Here is a 16284-nt window from a genome sequence, read left to right on the forward strand (position 1 = left end):
GATTGTTTGCTGGACAAGTGAATGAATAACATTTTATTTTTGCTTCCCTAAACCAAAACAGAACTCCTGTGGGTTGTGTCTCTTGCTCTGACCCTCCCACTCGTGCTGCAGAAATCTCCTACCTGGGGTTGTCCACGCTATTCCCCTTTCCTCTGGCGTGTTGTAATCATGCACGTAGTATCTGCAAGTTCCATGTAATATTCAGGGAGCCATTTGAGCGGATTAAATGACTGACAACAGCCTCCCCTGCCCTGCATGTATATGCTGGATTGCACATGAATTAAAAGTAAATGTTACTGGGATTGAGTCACAAGGATTTGGGGATTTATCTGGTAAACACCCAGTGTTACCCTAAGTCATCCAGGAATGGTGATTACCTGTTTTGAGCATCTCCTTGGTGCCTGGCAGAGTTTGGGCATGTGGCAGAGACTGAATAACATCTGTGGAAGGAAGGAAGGAAGAAAGGAAAGGAAAAAAGGAGGGAGAGAGCAAGCGAGGAAACTACTTCCAGAGCTCTGGGACCATCTCGCATGGATCTAGCTTTTCTGCCTCCTATGCGTCTGTTAGCTTCGTCCCCTCTCCTCCACTTCTCTTTACGCTGAAAAAAGCAGTGAGAATCTGCACCTGGGAATTGGCCAAATGCAGTCTGAGAATTCATATTTTTGGTATATTTAGTTTTAATAATGAGCTAATTAAATGACTCTAAAGCTTTTTTATAAAAATAGGATCTTAAAAAGGCCTATTCTCAAGCATGAATCATGACAATAAAATTTTCCCCTTAATAGCATCTAATAATGCAAACAATTTTTAATCTTGTTATACCTGCAGTTCTAGGCTTGAGATCTTTGGAACTAAATAATTTAGAAAGCAAGAATATTACATACATTATACGTTGTAGACATATGTGATATTATACACATTGTACATTACAGATGCATGTGATATGATATACATTATAGAGATAAGTGATATTAGACACGCTGTGGACCTCTCAGGTGGCCCAGTGGTAAAGAATCCACCTGCCAATACAGGAGACACAAGAGATGAGGGTTTGACCCCTGAGTCAGGAAGATCCCCTGGAGTAGGAAGTGGTAACCCACTCCAGTATTCTTGCCTGGGAGGCTCCATGGACAGAGGAGCCTGGCGGTTACAGTCCGTGGGGCCGCAAAGAGTCAGACACGAGCAGCTGAGCACAAACACACTGTACATTGTAGATGTATGTGACACACACATTTTACACTGAAGATGAATGTAACAGTATATACACTATAGATATACATGATATTACAAACACTGTACACTGTGGATATATACAATATTATATACATTATGCATGACAGACGTATGTGATATTATACACATAGTACATGATAGATGTATGATAGTATGTACCTTGTCCATGATAGATGTATGTGATATTACACAGAGTGTCTATGGTAGATGCATGTGATACACTGATTTACGCTGGAAGCTTCTCTACCCTGTTCCGTCCTCCTTCCCAGGCATGTGGAAGACGCCCCATGCAGCTCCTTGCCGGGGAGGCAGTTCCGGGTGACGAGCCCCAGGTCATGTGAGTGGAATAGCTGTGTGTCCCTCCCGGGTGTGTGTCAGTGAAAAGCCTCTGTCTGACCTCTTGATCCCTCTTCTCTTTGCCTACTAGATTCTGCGTGAGCAAGAAGTAAACCTCGAGTGTGTGGATCTGCTGAGATTCAGGGGTTGCTGCGTTGCCAAAGGAACGGCTTAGCCTGGCCTAACTAATGCAACAGCTGAAGACAGAGTTCATACATAACCCAGGACATGTATTTCCATCCGAGGTCAGTGATCTCCAACCCTTTTGGCACCAGGGACTCGTTTCATGGAACACAATTTTCCCACAGATGGCCCAGGGCTGTGGTGGAGGGGACAGGTTTTTGGACGATTTCAGTGCCTTCTGAGTATTTATTTGTTTGTTTTTGGCTGTGCTGGGTCTTTCTTGCTGCCTGGGCCTTTCTCCACTTGTGGCAGTTGGCGGCTACTCTCGAGTTTGGTGCACAGACTTCTCATCCCAGGGGCTTCTCCCGCTGTGGAGGTCTAGGGTGTGGGCTCAGGACTTCATGGTGCAGGGGCTCAGTAGCTCTGCCGCATGAGGGATCTTCCCGGGTGAGGGATCGAACCCATGTCTCCTGCACTGGCAGGTGGATTCCTTGCCGCTGAACCACCAGGGAAGCCCCTCAAGCGCATTGCATTTACTGTGCACTTCACTTCTATTATCATTCCATCAGCACCTCCTGAGATCACCCGGCACGAGATCCCGGAAGATGGGGACCCCAGTCCTGGATGATTTACAGCCTTGTCCACTGACCTACAGCCCTGGTCCTGGGCTGAAAGCCCCAAGCTATGTATTTCAATCCCGAGATAGCAAGCAAAGGCAAGGGTTCAGAAAGGGTTAAGTGGAGTTGGTGCTCAGGGTAAAGGGTGTTGACAAGGAAAAACCACACAATTAGGAATCCACATCTCATCCTCTGACCTGTGGGCATGGAGATTTAATCGTCTCAATGGTCCCTGTTCTGTGTTCAGATTACACTGAATATGACCGAAAGCCGTTCCGCCCAACAAAGGCAGACACAGAAAACAAAGGGAGACACAGAACGCAACACAAGTCAGCCTCAGTCTCCAAGCCGATGAGTGTGGCAGGAGAATGCACTGCTTCCCAAAATCACCTGCTCTCATAAAAAGGCTGCTGCTGCTGCTCAGTCACTTCAGTCGTGTCCGACTCTGCTACCCCCGCCTTATTGTTTTACTAAAGAAACAGTCTATGAAAGGCAGTTCTATTATCTTAAAAATCTGTGTTTCTTGGTCTGATTTTTTTTTTCTTCCTTGACGTTAAATACTGTACTTCTTGTGACTGTTACTTTGAGTTTTAATCTCATTCAAATGTGATCCTTTACAGCAACTTTCTCATGGGATAACTTCCTTCCCTTTCATCTTTTTCAAATGCAGGCCAACAAAAGATGTTATTTCAACGCAAAATCTAAAGCCCAGGAGCCACAAAGGAAACCTTTTCCAGTCTCTGGGTAGTTTGCTGTATTGCAGCTTTGCAAAGAAAGAAAGAAAGAAACAGGACCCTCATCTGCCATCATTAATCAGACCAGGCAGAATCTGCATGTCTGTATTACTGGGAATATTTGTACTGAAAGTAAAACGTGTCTTGGAACTCCTCCTCTCAGTAGAAGAGAAGTAAGCCAGCATTTTGATTCACTGTACAATTACAAGGTAAAGAGAAAACTCTTGATGTGAAGACTGGACAGATTCCATGTATGCAATCCAGGGGGCACAGAGGAATGCATGGGTAGATCAAGCTACGGCGAAGTGGAGTCCAGGTTAGCAAGGCACTTGCGTATCATTCTCAAATTTCAACAGGCAGCAAGCATTCCCTTCAGACTCCAAAAGTACAGTGTGTCTGGGCGTTTTTGCCATTATCAGTCACGTTTTCCCACTATGATTTCACACTATAAGCACAGTTTGGAGATTTAATGGGTTAGCGAATCAGCGTTCTGTGTCTCAGCTGAGATCAACAGCCAGGAAAGCGTGAGAGCAGCAGATGGAGTGACTAGAGAAAAAACTGTCGCTGTGATCGTGTCCAGGTTCACCGTGGGCATCGGCGGAGGGAGCTGGACTCTGCACAGTAGATGGACGGACCACCTTTAGGGAAATGCAACTAAGCAGATACAACTGTCGGAGGTTTGAAAAGTAAGTCTGTTATTGTTTTCCCAAATCAGGGGAGAGATAACAGGGAATCCTAATGTTTTCTGCATTTAGAATTGAATGATTTTCAGGTTCTTGTTAAACTATTCTTCAGAGAAATGATGGGAATTTATATATTCATCTAATAAGAAAACTCACACCTGCAGCGAGGTTCAAGGAAAACCATGGTTTGTTTTTTAAATCAGCATCTGCAGTAAAGGGAAAACTCCACATTTTAGTTCTAGTTGCTATAACTTTCACATATACATTCCACTGTATTTTACTTGCTTAGCTTTCACACATAAAGTACAAAATTGACATTTTGTTTGTTTTACATTTTATGTAGATTGTAATCTAATTGCTTAAAACTTGTCTTTTTATCTCTCATTGCATATATATTTGAAATATCATAGACAGATCTCATCTTACAAAAATGATCAGTATCTTTCTGATTAATGCTGTATGATGATGATTTCAAGTGCCTGCATGATACTATTTATCAGTTCAGTTCAGTTAAGCATCTCAGTCGTGTCTGACTCTTTGTGACCCCAAGGACTGCAGCATGCCAGGCTTCCCTGTCCATCACCAGCTCCTGGGGCTTGCTCAAATTCATGTCCATCGAGTCAGTGATGCCATCCAACCATCTCACCCTCTGTTGTCCCCTTCTCCTCCTGCCTTCAATCTTTCCCAGCATCAAGGTCTTTTCCACCATGTTGAAGCTACAGTTCTAAGCGCTGCACATACATTATCTCATCTACACCTTGTAGCAACTCTAATTAATATTATCCCCACTTTATAGGAGAAAGCTGAGGTATGAAGAGTTTGTAGATCAAGTAATTTTTTTCTTCCAGTTGGATCTAGTGTTTTTTTATTTTGATTCAACATAATGATGCCTTATTAACAATACTTCAAAACAAAATTGGTTGGGTTAAACAAAAAATCATGTCATACAAAAACAATTGCCAGAGGTTCTGGTTCCAGGTGTGATGGAGTACGCACACGCCACTCTCTCTCTCACTGAATGCAACTATTAAACCTAGACAGATTGCCTGACTCAGATGTTTGAAGACCTTACAAAGAAAGTATACACGCGCAGGCAGATCGGGCAAAAATGCTAGAATTCAAACTAGTGCCTGGGTTTGATCCCTGGGTCGGGAAGATCCCCCGGAGGAGGGCATGGCAACCCACTCCAGTATTCTTGCCTGGAGAATCCCAGGGACAGAGGAGCCTGGCGGGCTGCAGTCCATGGGGTCGCACACAGCTGAGCGACTAAGCACAGCACAGCTGGACTGAGGGTGAGTTTGGTTTCTTTTCCCCTCAGCATCCCACCCTCCAGCCCTGAATGTGAGGCAGCTGAAACTGCATGTGCCCCAGGAAGACTGGGAGACACACTCTTCATCAGGCTTGCGAAGAACTTCAAACTTAAAAGCAGTGGAGTGGTGGGTCTACGTGCTCGTGTTCAGTTGCTCAGTCGTGTCTGATTCTTTTCAACCCAACAGAATGTAGCCCGCCAGCCTCCTCTATCCAAGGGACTTTCCATCCAAGAATACTGGAGTGGGATCTTTCAGACCCAGGGACTGAACCCGAGTCTCCTGCATTGGCAGGTGGATTCCTCACCACTGAGCCCCCTCTTATAGCTGGAACCAAATCCAGGGCTCCCTGACCCCACCCCATTCCCCCTGCCACCTGGCCCAGATGCGGTGCAGCTGTGGGAGTGGGTAGCTTCTGGCTGGGGGCCCAAAAGAGGAGACGAGTGAACTGGGAAATGTCAGAGAGAGAGTGAGGAGGGTGCATCTTGGGAAACTGACCTCAAAGGTTATTTACAAATGCTCAGGCTCAGCCTGACATGCCTATGTACAGGTTTGCTGCTAATTAGCATGCCAAAGACTTGGAGAACTGACTTAAAGGACAGCCCTTACCCAGATCCCACACTGATACGAGTGCCGCACAAGTCGGACAGATTCAAGCAGCATCACTGCGAGGGCTTTGAAAACTAACCTGACATTGCGACCACAGACCACGAAAAGAGGAATCTGCAGACAGAACTTCCCTAGGTTGGTTATCTGTTAAAACAAAACTAATGTTCCCCATATGATTTAAACAAATTCAAGCATCATCAAGTAATATTCAAAATGCCCATGATACAACCCCAAATTACCTGATTGCCAAAGAACCAAGTAAATCTTAACTTGTAATCAACAAATGACAGCAATAAGATGACATAGACCTTGGAATATTTGACAAAAAACTTTAAACAGCTATTATAAAAGTGCTCAAATAAGTAACTGGCAATATTCTCAAAAGGAATAGTAAGTCAAACATATCAAAGCAGAATCAATTAGGAATTTAAAAAATGAAAGTAAAATAATCTAAATTTTAAAACTCAACGGATAGAAAGGAATCAGTGAGACTATCTTTCTTTGTATGGTGCATGGTTATCTATGTAGAAAATCCCAAGAAATCTATAAAAAAACTCTCAGGACTAATTAGGGAACTTAGGAAGATCACAAGATTCAAAGTATACACACACAAGTCATATTTCCACATTGTATAACTTCAAGTGTTACATTTGTACAATATGTAAAACTGAACTATTAAATACAATACCATTTATTTGGGGGGTAATAAAAAGTTCCAGAAATAGAGACGGCTAATGGTTGTTCAATATCATAAATGTATTTGACGCACACTTTAAAGCAGTTAAAATAAGACAGTGGGTTAATGTTGAAATCAGAGGAAATTTTAAAATATCTTGAGAAAAATGACAATGAAAACACAACCATACCAAGTCTACTGAAGGCAACCAAAATGGTCCCAAGAGGGATGTTCACAGCGATACAGTCCTTCTTCCAAACAAAAAGGTAAGTACCAAAAAAAACCCTAACACACCTCCTAAAAGAATTAGAAAAAGAACAAACAAAACCTAAACTCAGCAGAAGGAGGAAAATCATCGAAGAGGAAATAAATAAAGCAGAGTTTAAATAAAACAATAGAAAAAACAATAAAGCCAAGAGCTGGGTTTTTTCGGAAGGATAAACAAAATTGACAAACCTCTGGTGAGGCTCCCCAAGAAGAAATGAAAGACTAGAAATAACAACCAAAATGCAGAAATGCAAAAAAACCATTAGAGAATACTATGAACAATTATACACCAGCAAACTGGACAACCTAGAGCTGCGGAAGTTGGGTGGAAGAAGCAAGTCTCAGAAGGCGACACACTTTATGACGTTCTTGGAGAGACAAAACTATTGTACTGAAGAACAGATAAATGGTTTCCAGGGGCTAGGGGTGGAGAAACGTGTAGGTATAAAGGGACCTCATGTGCTTTTTGAGTGTATTTGCACAATTATTTGTGTATGTGTGTGTGTTATGTATGTACTGTTGTTCAGTCACTAAGTCGTGTCGGACTTTTGCAACCCCATGGACTATAGCCTGCCAGGCTCCTCTGTCCATGGGGTTTTCCAGTTTTCCAGGAGTGGGTTGCCATTTTCTTCTTCAGGGGATCATCCTAGACCAGCGATTAAACTCAAATCTCTAGCACTGGCAGGGAGAGTCTTTACCACTGAGCCACCATGGAAGCTCTTGTACTTATACATGTATATAAAAATTCATAGAACTGCACACGCACACACACATGCAAACGTGCTAATTTTACTTTCTGATAATTTTTTTAAGTGCAGTGAGGACCAACTAAAATAACAGCAGCACTCCTCCCTTTTCCCTGAAGTGTTAAGCACCTTGTCATAAAATGTCTCTGAAGTTTGCAGATGTTTCTGGAAATTAGGGAAAGGTGCCGGCTCCTCACCTACGTGTTTCTGATGGCAAGTGACTGCTCAGTACCTCAGCCAGGAGGCTGACTGGGGACGCAGGGTGGAGTACAGTTGCGGAAGGCAGAGTGAGGACACAGCCGTCCCATTCGCCATGGCTCTGGGGATCCTGGCAAAAACCCGAGCGAGGTTGACTGAGGGATGGGAGCCAACAGCTCGCCCTCGTGATCACTTTGCAAAGCAGAGTTGCCAGCCTGAAAGGATACAACGTGTCCTGCTGGCAGGAGCCATGGGAAAGTTTGACTGCCCTCCAAGGCTCTTTAGGTTTCACTGTATCGAAGTTGAATGCCAACGCTGAAAACCCTGTATGCCTCCGACACTGAAATCTCCCTTTTAGCAGAGGCCATTAAAAGCAGAATGATGGCGGTCTAAGTCACAGGCACGTCCCTCCACACAGGCGGTACCCAACTGTGGCTGAGTCTGCGCACCCTGCCGAGATCCAGAGCAGGGCCAACGGAGGAGCGGCCACCCAGGCTGCTGGACTCTGTAGGAAGGTGGTCCCCTGCCCTCCAGCTCCACCGTTGCTACTGCAGATGGTGCTGCTCAAAGGAAAAGCAGAACGAGGAAAGCAGGGCATGCCAGGCTCTGAGACTCTATCCACACAGAGCAGCAGCTGCTCCAGAACAGAAAACTAGCCTGAATAGCACGGAGAGAGGCTGAAGCTGTCAGAAAAGTCTAGGATTTAAACCAGGATCAGATGAGACGGAAGTCCTTTATTCAATGAGATCAAACAGAATCCCTTGCCTGCCTGCCCCAGTACCTAGCGAGATTATGAGAACGAGTTTATGATCAGGTATTCAAAACCACTAAAAATGTTCTAGGCTTGTGCAGTGCTGAGTTGAGATCTTCAGTCACTCCCATGACAGAAAGAAGAAAGGTTAGGAAAGAGATTCTGGAGAAAACAAGAAGCGAAAGATCGGATAGAAACAACCAGTCATGGCAAGCGCCTGGTTTTCCTTTCTCTTGGATCATTTTCCTTGTTTCCAGCCAGCTGAAGTCCCTGGCAGCCCTCCGTGGCTGGCCTTCCATCCAGGGTACCCACCCGGCCGGCCTCTGTCTCCTGTAACCATGGAAACCTCTGGCCTTGCTCTGTGCCCAGCACCGCATCCCGAGCCACGCCCCTGAGAACCGATGGGCGGATGAGCGTGCATGGGCTGTGTCCCCCCGTGCCTGACCTGAGTGCCTTCAACCAGAGAAGTCCTCCGTGTCACTGACTTCAGGTGACAACCTCTACATTCTAGGTGATGCGTGGAGGGCCCTGATTTCCTGCAACCTCAGGTTTTGTGGAGATGGGGTTTGTCTTCCACTTTCTTCATGAATAATGGTGGCCAAAGGAAGTGCCCGAAGTTTGATGTTTGAAGATTTAAAGAATACGTGTTTCAGGGTGTAGGTGCGTCTACATAATTTGCTGTCGTGTGTGCAAACTCAGCTGCTCAGTCGTGTCTGACTCTTTGTGACCCCTTGGACTGTAGCCCTCCAGGCTCCTCTGTCCATGGGATTCTCCAGGCAAGAATACTGGAGTGGGTAGCCATTCCCTTCTCCAAGGGATCTTCCTGACCCAGGGATCGAATCCAGGACTCTCACATTGCAAGCAGATTCTTTATGGCTGAACCACTAGGGAAGCTGGATTTTTCTGTCACTATCTCTTTTTTATTAATATGTGGAACACTACAGCCTCACGTGGAGGGTAACTGATTCCTCATGCCTGTCATTATGGAGACCTGGGTTTTTATGTGCAGCTCAACATCAGCCTGTTAATACGACCGGCAGAGCTCGTCACTGTCACATGTGTGTCCATATTGAAGCCCACTGACCACTGCCTCATCTCACTCCTATTTTTCACTTCTAGGATGGGATTCTCCTTTACGACTCCTCAACTATAAAGTCAACTACCGGAGGAAAGAGGGACAGGACAGCTGATACGTGGAAGCAACAGGCCTGCAAAGACCAGGGGCTGAGGAATGGCAGGTGGCTCAGAGGTGCCCACCCCTGCGCCGAGATGTCTCTTTGGCAAGGCGACAACTGCCCCTTGCTGCAGGCTCCTGTCTTGTACCTGCTCTGACTGGCACTTTCTTTGGTCCCTTTCAATCAGCCGCAAAGCACAGTAGGCAACTTTCATCAGCCTGGGCTTTCTCCATGGCCTTGGCAGGCTTCCCAGGCATCAGCCAGGTGCCTGCCCCAACCAGGCATCTGCTCAGCCCCTCCGTCCTCACCGTTCCCCAGTTTCCATCACAGCATAGAACTTCCTAAAAAAAAAATAAGTGAAATCATAGCTGGCAGTCTTTATAAATAAACACACACACAATCATACCACACTTACAAAACAAACAAGCCAAAGAGACAGAGTAATCTAGTTGATCAAGAGCCATATAGATACAGAATATTGGGGAGGGGGGAGAACATGGTCAATAATTTAATTAAGACAAAATTAACAAAATAACTCAGTAAGTATATTAGATCACATACTTATTGGTTGAATCATCACTTCGTGGCAAATAGATGGGAAAAAAGTGGAAGCAGTGACAGATTTTATTTTCTTGGGCTCCAAAATCACTTCAAACGATGACTCAGCCATGAAATTAACAGATGCTGCTTGGAAGGAAAGTTATAACCAACCTAGACAGCATATTAAAAAGCAGAGACATCACTTTCCCAACAAAGTCCGTGTAGTCAAAGCTATGATTTTTTCCAGTAGTCATGTACGGATGTGAGAGTTGGACCATAACAAAAGCTGAGCACCAAAGAGCTGATGCTTTCAAATGGTGATGCTGGAGAAAACTCTTGAGAGTCTCTTGGACTGCAAGGACATCAAACCAGTCAATCCTAAAGGAAATCAACCCTGAATATTCACTGAAAGGATTGATGCTGACGCTAAAGTTCTAGTACTGTGGCCACCTGATGCAAAGAGCCAACTCACTGGAAAAGACCATGATGTTGGGAAAGACTGAAGGCAAGAGGAGAAGGGGGTGGCAGAGGATGAGATGGTTAGGTAGCATCATCAACTCAATGGACATGAATCTGAGCAAACTCCAGGACATACTGAAGGACAGAGAAGCCTGGGGTGCTACAGTCCATGGGGTCGAAAACAGTCAGACATGACTTAGGGCTGAACAACAACAACGTTAGATCACAATATTGAGCTTCAGTCAGGAGACAGTCATTACTATTGTGCTTGCCGGCTAGTGAGTTTGTTAGATACGCATTAAAAACATCACTTTGCAGACCTTACTCACAATGCTCACGCAACTTAGAATGTTCTCCCACCCCTTATTTTATTTTTATTTTTGGTTGTGCTGGGTCTTGTTTTCTGTGCTTGGGCTTTCTCTAGTTGTGGCAAGTGGGGGCTTCTCGTGTTGCGGAGCACCATCTCTAGGTGCGTGGGCTTAGCTGCTCTGTGCCACGTGGAATCTTCCCAGACCAGGGATCAAACCCCTGTCCCCTGCATTGGCAGGTGAATTCTTAATCACTGACCACCAGAGAAATCACCTTATCCCTTATTTTAAACACCTCTTTCTTCAAAGTCATGTGGCATCTCCTCCCCAAACTTGCCAATGGCACAACTTCTCCCCCATCCTGGGTAAGATTCACTGCATCCAGTGATGTAAGCTGACCTTCATGCCTAATTTGCCCTCCAACGTGTCTCCCCAAGAGACCTGCAAACTCCATGGGGACAGTCACCATTCCTGACACTTCTTCATTGCACCTCAGACGTCCAGGGCACAAACAAACTCAATCATTTGTTAACTCTTCAAGCTTGTGACTACGCCATGTATCTCTCTGAGCAGACAACCCAAAAGAAAACGGAAGAGCTGACGACCCTAGACACAGGGGTCCCGCGAACGGCAGAAGGGGAGGGGCCAGCTCGCGCGCTGAATCTCAAGGTCCTGCCTCTAGCTGCACTGCGGTGGTCCTGACTCTGCGCTGCTAGGTGGGAGGGGAAGACGGGTAGAAGGCGTCTCTTTCCTCAGGATACAGCAACAGACCAGCAACGAACCGCTGTTTCCCCAGCTTTACCCTTTTCCACACCATCTGCCCGGTTTTTGTTGCATACGAGTAACATCTATTCAATTCCTAACACTTTTTTAACGTAAATGGTTTTAAAGGGAATCTTTAGAATTACTATCAAAAAATGGCAAACCAGTATCATTTTCTGGAAATAGAAGGTATATACTAATATTCTGTAAAATATTAATATGTAACTTTTAAAATGAAAATAATAAAGTTGTGTTACTACCTAAGGTCCACACTTTTGGAAAACATCATACTACATCAAAATCCACACTGACCAATAAGATAGATTAGCTTGCATTTCACACAGATGTTACTATGTACCTATGTCGGGATGCACATTTGAAAAATCAATCTTTTTAAAGAAGTCATATTTATCTAATTTGATCTGCTTTGTCCCAAATGCCAGAGAAAAGAAAATTTTCTACCATTCCAACTTGGTCAAGAAAAAAGTATATTAGCCCTACAAAAGTAAACGTGCTAATAGCTATTCAGCAAAAACCAAAAAACAGTAATTTCTGAACACAGGAAAAATGAAGTCTTTACTAATCTGAGTATTTTCTAAATTGGACATTCTAGTTAGCTGACTTTAGTTATAGCTAACCAAGGGTTACCAGACAATAGTTTTTAATTTTAATGGTGACTGGTAAAAACACTTTTGAAAAGATGAAGGAATAATTTGTTATGTTTCTCTGATGATCTGTGATACCGTGGGGGCCCAGGCTAAACCTTGTCAACGATCTCCATTTCCTGAGCACCTGCTCTGAGTGGCCCTCAGCTTTACTGCCGGGGTTTCATTCTGTAATCCCCACATTACAGCTAGATAAGTACTGTCATCCTCTTTATGCAGATGGACGAATTGAGCCATCAAGGAATGCAATAACTCGCCTGGAGACAAAAAGTGACAGGGACTCTCAGCCATGCCCAACTGATTTCAAAATTCACGTCTCAATCCCAAGGGTAGCGGAACGGGCATGCCCAGCACCCAGCCTGAGGTGCACTGCCAACATGACACTCCTTTATCTTAAAACGACTGAGTTGGGTTTTATTTTTCTTTTAACACTTTGTAATCTGCCAATTTCCCTTAAGCCTTAGATACAATACAAAAAGTTATTCAAGTTCACTGAGAACTCCAGGTGACTGAACTCCAGCTAATTAAACTTTAATAGTATGTAATTCCTAATAATTAAAGATGCTTTTATGTGCACTCAGAAGAAGTAATATTGGACATGGTCATGCTTAAATTGCTTCTTTTGAAGTTAAGGTGGAAACGTTTTAATAACACTGGAGGAACCTAAGCGTGGCCCAGCAGACCCTTCTCCTGCGTGTTTTGAGGTCTTCCTGAGCCAAAAAATGTCCAGATAAACCGTGTGCAACTGCTCATGGTGTCAGGACGAAACGTCCACCTTCCCGCCGTTACAGTATTTCCTCATTATTCCTGCATTTCTCCTAAATATGTGATTCCTAGAATTTAGTAAAAAAAAAAAACTATAACCCATGCCTCTGTGAGTTGGGCATGACTGAGCGACTAACACTTACTTACTTACTGTGATTTTGGCTAGAATTATTCTATTATTTAAACAGCGAACATCTATTCTTATTGCCACCCAATTGATACCAGGTGGAATTGCATTAAAATCGTTACAGAGTTTTCTTAGTGAAGTCATTCAGTCGTTCAGTCGTGCCCGACTCTTTGCAACCACATGGATAGTAGCCTGCACCAAGCTCCTCCGTCCATGGGATTTTCAAGGCAAGAGTACTGGAGTGGGTTGCCATTTCCTTCTCCAGGGAATCTTCCCAACCCAGGGATCAAACCCAGGTCTCTCACATTGTAGACAGACGCTTTACCCTCTGAGCCACCAGGGAAGTCGAGGCTTATTAGAAAATTAGGTTACACACCCATCCCATTTCTGAGAAAGGTTGACTTGAAGGTGATTTTATTTGGCATAAATCCCAATAACCTCTGACTGTGCAACCACTGCTGAATCAGAACGCAGTTTTCCTTTCGCAAACACGTTGCCATCTTTGGGACAGAGGGGCAGCATGGCACTGGAGTGCCCTTGCAGCGCCAGCTCGTGAGGCCCGTGAGCTGGCCCGGGGCCTGCCTCCCACCTCTGTCCCCGGCTCGCCCCGGTGCCCTTCCTACGGACTCAGCCGAGACTAGGGAACAGCTCCCCGCGCCCACACCCGGGGCTTCCCCAGCTAGCTGTGGGGGCGTGGCTGTCACCTTTTGTGCCTTGATGTCTTTGTCTGTAAGCAGAGCGACCCAGTCCACGTTTCTCGCCTGGGAAATCCAGGGGACGGAGGAGGCTGGCAGGCTGCAGTCCACGGGGTCGCAGAGTTGTGCACGACCCAGTGAGCGCACACGCACAGGAACTACAAAAGAGCCTGTTTGATGGGGTTCTTGTGAGGATGAAATGAAACAATCCACACAGCACCTGTGCATATATAATGACACATATGATGACATACAATACATGCTCAGTACATGTCAGCGCTTATTATTAGCCTGGAGAACCCTCCGGGCAAGAGGTTTTTCCCACCCACTCAGACCAGGTCGGGTACCCCCACTACACACGTCTACAGCATCTTGACCTTCCTAGTAACACGTATCATAATTTTAACGACCCATACAGTGTCTGTTTTTTCAGCTAGATTATATACTGCGGAGGTAGGTCTGTCTTTTTTTTTTTAATCCCTAGTGTCTAGTGCAGAGCCTGCAACTGAAAATTTGTTAAGTGAAAGTTGATTGCGGAAGCTGTGAGATGGATGAGTTCTTTGGACAGACATTCAATCGTCAGTTTTAAAGACTGGTCAATTTGCAGGAACTATGAATTGAGAGAAATTTGTAGGGTGCCACACCTCAGTTTGTGACATAATTTGAAAAAAAAAATTAATAACAGTAGTGGTACCTAGGTTTACAAACCCTCTCTGCTTTATAGTATATTCATACCTATTACTACACCTCAGAGGCTCACAGAGCCATCTCATCCAAAGCTTCATGTGAGAGATGAGGAAGCAGAAGGCTATTGCTTCACCCAGAGTCACCACATCCTCCAAACGCCTCCCACAGACTGGACACCGGGGAAGCCCCTGGACTCTCACCACATGTTGTATGATTCAGAAGCTTGAATCACAACTTGTGAGGGGACAATTGCACGTGTATGCTTAGTCGTGTCCAGCTCTTCACAATTACAGGGACTGCAACCCACCAGGCTCCCTGTCCGTGGGGTTTTGCAGGCGTACTGGGTGGGTTGCCATGCCCTCCTCCAGGGGATCTTCCCGACCCGGGGATCGAACCCGCATCTCCTGCATTGTAGGTGGATTCTTTACAGCTCAGCCACTGGGGAAGCCCACGAGGGGAAAAGAAATTGCACAAAAATGGGCAGATGGAGCTAGAAGGGGGAACAATAGTTTGATGTTCCAGACAAGTGGCGATGCTCCAGGCTCGGGGTGAGAGCTTTATCTTATGCTGACATGAACCACAACCCCTGGGGCCTTGCAGGCAAGAGCTGCCCTCTAGGGACCCACAGCAGTTGCCAGCAGGCAACTCATCTCCCCCATCTAAGCCAATGGGTGACTGCTGGGCCCACCAACTTGGCCTGCTGTGTATTGTCCCTCCAGCTTGGAGAAGCGTGCCCAGCAATCTATCCTTTCTGTCCACTGCAGACACCTCCCTTTAGCTTCCCAACAGGGAACACCCGGGGCCAAAGGAAAATCCCTCCATCGGTTGGCACACAGGAAACGCCTTCTGAAAATCACGTGGAAGAAAATGAGCCTCCCCACACTTGAACATTGGGTCCATCCGTTCATGACTCAGGCCCACACGCTGGAGACAAAGGTGCCCCCGTTTTGGCTCCTCCGCAGCCTCATGTGGGGGACACCTACCTGGCAGAGCCCCCAGAACACTTGAGCAGAGCGGGTGGCCCCCAGGGATGCTTAGTATCAATAATAGCAGAGTTGAAATGGCTGGCGCTAAGGTCAGGGACTTTTTAAAAATAAAGTCAGATTCAGAGAGTCTTTACCTCTCGCTTTAGTGTTGGAGTCATTTGAAGAGATCCTGAGGCTGGGAAAGATTGAAGGCAGGAGGAGAAGGGGACGACAGAGGATAAGATGGTTGGATGGCATCACCGACTCGATGGACATGAGTTTGAGCAAGCTCCAGGAGTTGGTGATGGACAAGGAGGCCTGGCGTGCTGCGGTCCACGGGGTCACAGAAAGTCGGATAACACTGAGAGACTGAACTTAGTCTTGGACAGCAAGCGAAAGGCAGTCCAAGCGCCTCAGTGCAGCCACACACCGAGCCCCTGGGCCGGCTCGCTGTAATCACAAGGACGGGCCAGCCTCTCCTCTCTGGCACTTCTGCTTCCTCTCAGGGCTGCTCTGGACCGCTGAGCATTCCCGGGAGTCTCTCCCACCTTCCGTATCGCTGTCCTTGGTCCCCTGCCCCCCGTCCTAGATATGCTTCATAACTGTGTAGAAATGTCTAATTTTGCATCATACTCAGCCCGCAGCTCCCAGGGGGACATGTCACACACCCTGAATTAACACCAAGCTAATGTTGGGCAAGTTGTTCTAAAAGGTCTAAACTCAGCAAAAAGAATAGCCACTGGCATCATAATTATTTACTTTCAGCAGCTTGAATGCAAATGTCATTAAATCTTTACTACGGTTGTAGTCAATGCCATTCATTTCCATCTGTAGTTTCAAAGAATTACACAGGGGA

Source organism: Capricornis sumatraensis, chromosome 4 (assembly GCF_032405125.1).
Source record: "Capricornis sumatraensis isolate serow.1 chromosome 4, serow.2, whole genome shotgun sequence".
Classification (NCBI taxonomy): Eukaryota; Metazoa; Chordata; class Mammalia; order Artiodactyla; family Bovidae; genus Capricornis; species Capricornis sumatraensis.